Genomic DNA, 9,599 nt, shown 5'->3' with positions numbered 1-9,599 from the left:
ATCCGAATATTGCCGCATCTGTACTCTTTATCAGATACGAAGATATAGCGAATACGAACATGCAGGATGTGAGAAATGCTGTGATTTTCGCTCGCGCGCGATGGCCATTTTTTCCTAGATCAACTATAAAACACGGAGTAGCGCGTAGTAGCAGCCTTTTTTTCTTGCATCTCAATCAGAAACACTTCAAAGAACACAATGGCACAGAAATGAACACCCGGTCGCACCCGGAGGTAGAACAAAGTCATTACCAAAGTCTTAGAATCATAAAGAAAGTGACTGAATCGTTGGTTATCTTTAAATATTAATAACTAAAAAAATGTATATAATACAAAAGTGAATTTCTCTTAAGAGTATACCTTATACTTAGCTAAAAAAACTTCTATAAAAAAAAATCTGTTAGTGTATGTAAATAAGGTAACAATTACTAATAGGTGAATTCGTCGAGAAATGAAAGCGCGTTAACAGAATTTCGAACTTCCGACAAATTTCAGTGCTTTATGGATAGATGAATGGGAAAACGATTGATGGCAGATTGTTCCTCAGATATTCAACTAACTCAAGCCACAAAAATTTTACAATTTATGTAAAGTTTTAAAAATTGAATTTTGACCGCTGAAATCGGGCATACAGCCCACTGTGCATCGTATGTATATGTAATATGTATACTCCTAGTCTCTCCAAGCTCCTTCTATACTCTACAGGAGTTTGGTAGGAAGGATCCAGGAGTAGGGGGAGATATCATCTGCGGCTCGCGGGCCGCCAATCGCCCTTGTCCTACTTAAAAGAACCATCGAGACACTTACGCAGATCCCTTTTTGCACCATGTTGTATTGAAACCTTGTTAAGCATACCTTAAAAATAATACTATCCAAGTCAGAGTTGGGCAGTATTTAAATAAAAAGTAACTAAATCCGGATCCAACTAAAAGATAAGTAACTAATATTCGTGATCTTAAGGTTTGGATCCAAAAGGAACTTGATCCGAAGTTTAACTAGTTATTTTTGTATCCGAAGCAGAAGGATCCGAAGCTACGGATCCATTTGTAACTAATTTCTGTAACTAATTCAAAGTTCCTTTCGGATCCTTCAAGTTCCTTTTGACCAGCTCGAGGCTTGAATGAACACGTTCCGAGGCCCGAGGGTCGGGCCCCGAGACCTGAGCCCAAAACACAATAGCAATACAAAAAACACGGCCGGGGGATCGCCCCCCCGTGAAATATTTAATCAGTTACTTTTTCCAAGACATCTTCTCAACTAAAAGCAGTAAGCAGTGACCGAATTCTATCGAATTTAGACTTTTCTTAATCGGCTAATCGGATTTCTTAACGAATCGGCTAGTGGCACTTTCGTGAGGGCATCGCGGAAAAATAAACTAGTTCAGGTTTCACTTGTCAGGGGTTTCATGCCGAGCTACCTGCCTGGCCGGGGGATCGCCCGGCCGTGTTTATTGTACTGCTATTGTGTTCTGGGCTCAGATCTCGGGGCCCGACCCTCGGGCCTCGGAACGTATTCATTCAAGCCTCGAGCTGGTCAAAAGGAACTTGAAGGATCCGAAAGGAACTTTGAATTAGTTACAGAAATTAGTTACAAATGGATCCGTAGCTTCGGATCCTTCTGCTTCGGATACAAAAATAACTAGTTAAACTTCGGATCAATTTCCTTTTGGATCCGAACCTTAAAATTAATTAATTAAAATTTTGTATCTTTTATTCGTGATCCGAAATTTGTATCTAATTACATATTTTGCCCAACTCTGATCCAAGTATATCAAGTCGTGGTATATGGAAACTGTGTTATAAGGCTATCGTATTTCAAGAGTTTTTACACCATGTTACTAATATCGAAACCGTGGTTTTCGAGCACCGTATTACAAGAGGGATCGAGTGTAGTCCCAGATAATGATACGAGAAGCTGATTCACATTCACCGCCATTAATACATCCGGAACTTCGGGCGAGACGAAAAAATAAAGGTAAACGTCGGGAACTCTGGGCAAAAAGCGGATAATCCTAATAACTCAATCTCCTCGGAATAATTCGTTAACCGGATCTTTTAATTACCGTGTGATTGTTCCGCGAGCAGCTGGCGTTTTTTCATCGGATCTCCGGCTGGTTGTCGATGATTCGCCGTAAAAAATCCCGGAGGCTGCGCACGAGCGGTTTCCTCATCCCCGTCGATGCGATTCAAGCAAACCGTTCTTACGACGAAAAGTTGGCCATGGCACTCGACCGGCTCGTAAAATCGCTGAAGCCTTCGCGGCGTTTAGCCGGGGCCAGGCTTTCGTTCGGCCCACTCGAAACGAACAATTTCGACGGCGAGTAGCGGCATTCATCGGAAGAGGAACGAAACTCCGGTAACTCCGGCGGATCAGCCACTCCTGAACTTTCGCCCGGCCACTGTGGCGTTCCGCCGTGAATTCGCCAAGCAATTACCGTCGGCCGAGTATATTTTTCTGCCGGAAAATTTCCGCCCGGCTTGAAACCGAGGGAATGAACGGCTCGAAGTCGCGGAACGCTGCCATGCCGTTGCCGCTACCGCTGCCGGGCCATTGATAATCGGTATTTATCAGCTCGTCCTAAATCAGGCCACTGACCCGCATTCTCCTTCACCTAATGGTCACCTGATACACGAGCCGGGAAATTGATTTCAGTTCTTGCGGCGACGGAATTCCTTCGCCTGGTGTTCCACCATGATATTGTGTTATCTACCGACCGACATCCTCCGTACGGACAATGAACCATAACAATGGCGTAAATGTCACGCCAAAATGAATAGCAATTAATCGACATATCGGTCCACGAAGGTGATTACCTACTGTACAGGATGTATAAAAAGTAATGGTGATACGTCCTTAGGGGTGAATCTACACCTCTGGATCGGTGGACATTTGTAAGAGAAACTTGCCACGGAATTGTTTATAACAAAGAAAATTGTTGTTAAGGTTTTTTTTACATCAACGCCTTCTACTCATCGAAAAGAGAAAATATTTGAAAGGAGTCATATGTTGCAAACAAATAGTTATTGATATATTAGCTGTTAAAGTTTTTACAAAATTTGATTGTGTGGAATTATACGTATAAACAAAAACCTACTACTACAGTCCACACGTCCGTGTCGATGAGACAGAACACGATCGTGTGCGTGCCTCGAGACAAACGAAATTTAAAGGGACATTCGTCGCTAGAACCGTACTAAGTCATCGTCTCCCTGCCCATTCAAATCGTCAATGTGAAATTAAGAATTTGAAGTTAATAATTCTAATCCTACATTATTAAATACTAACGTAAAGTATACTTACAAATTTTTCAGGGTCTCCTATTCCTTCGGCGGATCCACAGCACACTACCATTTACGCGGATTTGTCTTAGAAGTTGTGCCTGTCTTCCTGGTCCAATGTGGGCACCACCAGTGTCCAAACACACATGTAATCGTTCTTTTAAGTTCCGCCGCACTTTTTCACACTTTTTTAAAAATCGTCTACATTGTTTATGTGCGCACCCGACCTATAAACAATACTCTAGACTGCTCCCCAAAGGAAGAAGTCAAGACGATCCAACGCGTGCCAAACATTTCGTTAAGGAAATTTCTAACCAAAATTGTTGAATGTGCTGGAGCACCATCATGCATAAAATAGATGGAACGATGTCTACCACGTGGCACGACTTCACGTAATTTTCTTACTCTAAAATTGTTTTAAAAAATCTAAATATCTTAGACTCGTCAATTTTGACGGTAGGTAAATAGGTCCGATGATATTATTGCCAATGATACCCACCCATACATTTATTGCAAAACGTTCTTGATTAAAACGTTGAATAACTGCATGGGGGGTTTGATAATCCCAAATACGGGTGTTTTGTGAATTTTGAATACCGGTATTTGAAAAACTATATTCATCTGTAAAAAGTATGTTTTTAATAAAATCGTCGTTTCTTTCTATTTTATGCAGCATCCACCGGCAAAAATTACGACGAGTTACAAAATCTCTTGGCAGAAGTGCTTGCACGCGTTGAAACTTGTAAGGTCGTAAACCTTCTTCGCGAATTATTCGACGAACTGTCATATGCAAAATTTCAATTCGTCGAGCAATACCACGAAGGCCCATTAAGGGAAAGGCACGTGCAAGAGCTATAGCCCGTTCCTCTTTTCGTCAGTGCACAATTATTATTCATTATTGCATCGCTAATGCGATGGTCTAATCTTTGAAATTCGCGACGCACAGTGATCGATTCCTCGATTCTAGGTGGACAAAATGGTAAATTTGTTCAACTTCAGATATCTTCGCTGCCGTTCTATTTTGTTCACGAATATTAATTTATTCGATATATAACGTAATCTTTCCATTGCACGTGGTTATTACGACGATAATACGGTGCTAAAGTTTTGCCTGTGCGAAACACTATAAATAAGCTAATTCTTCTTCATCGTATAACTTGTTTGTTTGTTGTTTAAATTATTATGTAAAAAATGGAGCGCGTAAGCGAAGGTAAGTATTTCATTTTTACATATCGGTATAATTTTATTTTGCCGTGTAAATCATACACAACAGGTTAACTAATAATATTATTTAAGAAGAGGTCAAATTGTATAACTTAGTTTTCCCGGACTCGGCCGGACTTGGTTCTTTGATAGTCTTGAAGAATACTTATTTCAAAACAATGATACTAAATATCGTTGACCCGTTTTGCCCCGTTTGTCATTTATTATATATCATTTTTTAGAAAAGACATGGAGTATGCCACTATTTCATGTGGTATTGAAATTGACGATAGAAAATTTACAGAATATGTACTTCAGACTGCGAGAATTACATATGACAATTATAATTTATAATAATTTAGAATATCCACCTTTGTCATGCACATTCCTTATTATAATTTTGTAATTTTGTATTATATTTTTGTAGAACTTTATCTAATTTTTAAATATGAGTTAAGGTTAATTTTTTCCATTTTGTGTATTGTTTATTCACGTATTTAAACAAAAACTATAAAATATTTAATTTATGTTATTTTCACAAACGTTACAATTAATTGTTATATTTGTCCATTTTAAATAAATGATATAATTCGTTTAAATTCATGAAGTTTTTATACACTTGTCATGATTTCTGAGAAATAAAGCGTTATTACTACAAGAGAACACAAAAATTTGAATTTTTTCCACCTAGAATCGAGGAATCGATCACTGTGCGACGGTCCGGAATATCTCTTGCACGTATCCGACTCCCCGTATTAGTTAATAATTCGCGATATACTTCACGAGCTTCTGAATAATTTCTATTTGCTTCGTGTATAGCTCGAAGCATCAAACGCACATTAAGCGGATTGTAATCGAAAGGCCGTCGAGGCATGACGAAGCTCGTGAAATAATCGATAAGAAAATGAAAGAAATAATTAATAAATAGGAAACACAAAACACCGCACTTTCACACAATTAATAAACACACTTTTCGAATTTGCAACGATAGGAAACGAGAAGATATTACTCCGACGCGAAAAGAGTTCAGTGCTCTTCGCGCTTTCCGCGCGAAACTGTGCTCTCCCAGCAAACAATGCATTCGCTCAAGCCAGATCGTTTGAAACAAATGAAATCGTTGCCAAGGGGATATTGATTTTTCGAGAATCATCTGAAAATATTGATTTTTCGAAAATCATATGGAAACATCGATTCTTGTGAGTTCAGACATTTTTCTTTCAAGTTTACATTCTTAAATAGATGATATAAAAGACAGGATTTAAAACGCATTTGAAATGGTTAAAAATAAAATGGACATATGTGAGAAACTGTATCGGAAATTATGCCCTCACTGAGCCCGGAAGACAAGCACAATTATTCGCGCGTATTCGCGTGAGTAAATGGTAGTGTGCTGTGGATCCGCCGAAGGAATAGGAGATCCTGAAAAATTTGCAAGTATACTTTACGTTAGTATTTAATAATGTCGGATTAGAATTATTAACTTCAAATTCTCAATTTCACATTGACGATTTGAATGGGTAGGGTTGACGATGACTTGGTACGGGCCTAGCGACGAATGTCCCTTTAAATTTCGTTTGTCTCGAGGCACGCACACGATCGTGTTCTGTCTCATCGACACGGACGTGTGGACTGTAGTAGTAGGCTTTTGTCTACATATACGTATAATTTCACACAATCAAATTTTGCTAATATATCAATAACTATTTGTTTGCGACATATGGTTCCTTTCAAACATTTTCTCTTTTCGATGAGTAGAAGGCGTTGATGTAAAAAAAACTTTAACAACAATTTTCTTTGTTATAAACAATTTTGCTGCTAGTTTCTCTTACAAATGTCCACCGATCCAGAGGTGTAGATTCATTCCTAGGACGATTGTGACCATTACTTTTTATACACCCTGTACAACGCTTACTTTTTATAACTTTCAGCAAACATTTCTCAAAAATCTTCATGAGCTCAATGTCAATTTACAGTGGGAAGCAAAATTGAACCAATGACACCGATTTTAGAAAATCCCATTGTTTTATGTGTTTATTAACTATAAAATAAAATAAATGTGTTTATGTGCGGATATTAGAAATACCCTTTTGGATTTTAACGAGTAGGTAGGTTCAATGTCGTCCAACGATTAATTTATTAAACATTTTCACCTCGCTGGGGCCCCAAATGAGAACCAAGGTAAGCATGCACCTATCACTTGATACGTGACTGTTGCGTGCATCTAGTATGACGTACGCTTCTGTTGGTCACGTTGCCGCATTTTAGGCGGATTTTTAATTGTTAATAACTATATAACGAAGCAGGAATCGCAATTTTTTATTCCTCATTTTCGTCTTATATTATCATGGAGCACCACCCCTTAAATTTTCTCTCACCTGGAGTCGAACACCTTGTATAAATATGTCTTATGCATGAGAAGTGAGCATCCTAGAACGTACGAAAGTCCTAGGGACGGTTAGAAGACTTAAAAAACAGACGTCGCCAGTACGTTCGAAATTCAGGTCCCATGAACGTCCGCAACGGGTATAAGACATGTAGACGTAAACTGGACATAAACGGAAGTCCTACGAACGTACGGTGCTATCTGGGCTGTGCCGTCGCAGGTGACTCCATTATGGGGACCTTTCATTGCCGGCTGACGTCGACCACATGGTGGGCGGCGAGAGGTCGCACAGTGTTCCGAAACGCCAAAAAGCTGGTCATAGGACCATTTTTCAAAGTTAAAAATTTTGTTAACGTATTTAGATATCAATAGTTCAAACTACAAAGTTTTATAAAAATTAGTTTTCCTTTACTCAAATAATGTGAACTGTTATGCTTATTTCTTCATATTGTGTTAAATCTATACACTTTACAGATTAATTTTGTTATTGAAAATTGTTCCATGATGACTAAGTAATGAAATTATAATAGTAGGTACACTTTCGTGATCGTGGATGAGCAGGTATATAGGGTGTGTCCGTTAAGTTATGTCTCCATTTTTTAGGCATTTCCAGTAGTGCAATTGAAAAATGTTTTAAACAAAAGTTTCTCAGTACTTGGTGAGCAATCTTTTGTATACGATACAGCAATCAATAATATTCAAGAACTTCGAGAAATCGCATAACAACTGCATGTAATAACATAAACCGACACGCCCTAATTATGGCGACAACGAAAAGTCTAATAGAAAGAGCGGAGCTCTGCATCGTAGAAGATGGATCGCAGTTCGAACATACATGTAACTTGTTTTATATTGTAAGAAATAATTTTTCATTAAAAATTACGTTTGCACAAAATTTCCGAGTTTGAGGTCATTTCAAGGTCATAGTGTAATATGTTAAATTCGTCTTGACGTCAGAAACAATCCCATGATGTCCAAAGCATGTGGTGCCGTTTAAAAAGTCAAGGTGACCTTACTTTTTTACGTAAAAAGCATTTTTCTCAGATTTAAGAATATGCGAACATGTAGCTCACCAAGTACTGACAAACTTTTGTCTAAAATATTTTTTAATTACACTACCGGAAATGCCTAAAAAATGGTGAGATAACTTAACGGACACACGGTCAAGAGAACGATAGGCACCTTGACCAATTTCGTGACAGTCCGGGGCCCTAGGACGCGAAGAGAGTACGCTCCTGTGCCATAGAGTTTGCATCGTGGAAACACGCCATGGGCAATTCGGAAAAGCGGTCGAGTGGGGGGAACCGGGTTCGATCCGCTAGATTGCCGAAAATCGATGGATCACTGTCGCACTGGCTATCGTAGACCGCACACGTGTCCGCCATTGAAAACGCGTTGCGAATCCAGAAGTCGTAATTGCGCCGCGAGAGATTGCGTGTTCTGTTGAGGGTTTCCGTGCGCTTAGGACTCCGTCCATCCGAGCCCAGCCGTACAGCCAGCTCTATCGGGAGCCGTTCGATTAAGACAGAACCAAAAACGCCACGAGAAGCGGTAAGTCGCACTCAGTGATCCATTCGGTATTTCGTTGCGCGACGGCTCGACCTTCGTCGCGAGAGGACGAACGCTTCCCGTTCCGTCCTCAATAATTAGCTCGCATTCGTTTCGGGAATGCTTTGAGGTTTCGAGATTATTTTGAGAGAGTTTTCGTCTTTAAATTACGTGCGAAAGAGTATCCTAAGAGGAGTCGCGTCGGGAGAGTAATCTATTCGGTATCATCGCGTTTCTCGAATCCTGTGTCTCTCGCCGAACATCGTATTGTTTTCGTCGGTGTTCGATCGCGTAATCGTTAGCGTACGCGTCGGGGCGAATCACGTGCGGAAGTCATCGCGGCAGTCTCGCAGTTCGCCGATCATCTGCGCCTCGCGTTTCCGAAGTTCTATTACTGCAGAAACAGCGATAAATTCGAGCGATATCGTCGCGAGGGAGAACTGTAGGACAACCGCGCTGCGACCGACCACCTACTCGCTATGCTGTATGAAGAGCGCGGGCTCTCGGGTCGCGGCCACGTGGCCGCTGGTTTTGTAGTTTATCGACTGCTACAATAAATAGCTCGAGACCATATCGTAGTCGAATTATTCGATTCCCTGTGAGATCCGTCCTGCCGAGAGGGCTGTCCTAGTCATCCCGTGTTCGAACCATCTGGCCTAGTCGCGACGTCGTTTTCGATCCGCGTATCTCGAAGATTCGACTCTCGATCTCGGCTTCTCCGAGCTCGAGCCTTGTTCCGCGTTTCGTGTGGCCTCCTTGCGGTGCCTGGCGCCCGAACCTTTCGTTTTTCGTGAGGAAATCGTCGAATCCTCGAGTCTCGTTTGTCTCGGGCGGACCGCGTGTACTCGGCTTGCACGCGGCCTGGTCTCAGCGCCTGCAAGGCCCGAAGTTAACCGGCTTCCGCGAGTCAAACCGCTCGTCGGAAAAAGGTTAACGTGACAGTAGATTTCGCCTTTGATTAGAACAGTCGCTTCTGCGCTGAACTGGATGATGGTTTGTTGATGGTGGTTTGTTGATGTTGTTGATGTTGTAACAAAAATATCTTCGACTGATTAACACTTTTTAACTTCCCGATTTTATAGGGAAGTTATTGTAATGACCCCGAAAATCGAAAATCGATTTTTTAGCAGATCTTCACGTTTCATGGTCATTGCAGTCATTTTAGACTATTTTCAGCAAAATGTTCCT

Source organism: Lasioglossum baleicum, chromosome 2 (genome assembly GCF_051020765.1).
Source record: "Lasioglossum baleicum chromosome 2, iyLasBale1, whole genome shotgun sequence".
In the NCBI taxonomy this organism is placed as follows: Eukaryota; Metazoa; Arthropoda; class Insecta; order Hymenoptera; family Halictidae; genus Lasioglossum; species Lasioglossum baleicum.
Note: the sequence above shows the minus strand (reverse complement) of the source record.